The 1,118-nt window shown below is 64.4% G+C and overlaps 1 protein-coding gene across 2 annotated transcripts in view; it reads left to right on the forward strand.

Moving 5' to 3' along the window:
* Positions 1 to 1,118, forward strand: part of IGF2BP2 (insulin-like growth factor 2 mRNA binding protein 2) — a 54,174-nt gene that overhangs the window by 34,637 nt on the left and 18,419 nt on the right. The window lies entirely within an intron of this gene.

Genomic DNA, 1,118 nt, shown 5'->3' on the forward strand with positions numbered 1-1,118 from the left:
CCCTGGCAGCTGGATCCTGTCCTGCCGGCCCAACAGGGTGTGTGAGATCTGTAAGTCTCTGCCTTGCTATCCGGGTGTTTCCCCTCTCTGTGTGCACACGATGGGGCCTCCCGGAGGGTGCATCTTTTTTTCCAAGATTCCTCCTCCTTTGCCGGACCCCTCCCCTCTCTGTGCGCTCAGTACAGGGCTGGGGCGTGTCTTCTGCAATCCTCCTCTCTCAGCCCCGCCCCCCCCAAGGGGTCTCAGGCCTCCGCCATGGACACTGTGGGTGTTCCTGCGGCCCTGGTCAAGGTCCTCTCTGGGCCTCCCACCTTCCCCCCAGTATTGCGGCCCCCTGTGTGGTTGAGTTATCTCCCACACCAGGGCATGAGCCCCCCAGGGCAGGATCCCACAGCACACAGTTCCTCTTTGAATCCCCCCGGCGTGAGCCGGCTCGGCGCCCTCAGGCCAGCTCTCCGGCAGGATCAAGCGGGCTCGGGGGCACCCCGGTCACCCCTCTCCCAACCAGAAATAAGTCTGGGATTTTTCCGAACTGAAGGCCACAGAGATGGTATCTGCCTCCCGGAAGCAAGGAGTTAACCTGGGGCCGAGGCCCCAGGTGTGGTGGAGTGACAGTCTGGCCGGGATCCTCTTCCCTGCCCTCCCGACGCTGGCCGGGGGCTCCCCACGCCACCAGCCCCGCCAGAGATCCGCAGGAGGAGTGGGATTGGTGGCCGCTCCACAGGTCCCGGGGGGCCCTGCACTGAGGCACACAAGTGGCACAGCTCAGTGAGGAGCCGTGCCAAGCGAAGATGGCTGGCTTGCCCAATCTGAGCCGGCTGGCTCCGCCCCCCCGGAGAAAATGGAGGCAGCGCTGATGAAGGCGCCTAGCCTGGTGTGGTAAGCGGGGGCCGGGCGGGCCTTTGCCCCCCAAGCGGGGCTGGGCTCGGGGTCACTCACAAAGCTCCCAGAGCTGGGCCGGTCCCTCGCCTTCCTCTCCGTCTCTGCGTCGCCGCTGCCGTCTTTCCTGGCCTTTGTTGCCTTGGGCTGCTCGGTCTCCCGGAGGGGTTGGGGCACTCTCAGGAATCTTCTTTTGCATCAGCCCTAAATCCTCGAGACTGTCTTGTCAGACTATTTTT

This window comes from Galeopterus variegatus, unplaced genomic scaffold (assembly GCF_000696425.1).
Source record: "Galeopterus variegatus unplaced genomic scaffold, G_variegatus-3.0.2 Scaffold971, whole genome shotgun sequence".
NCBI classification, from domain to species: domain Eukaryota; kingdom Metazoa; phylum Chordata; class Mammalia; order Dermoptera; family Cynocephalidae; genus Galeopterus; species Galeopterus variegatus.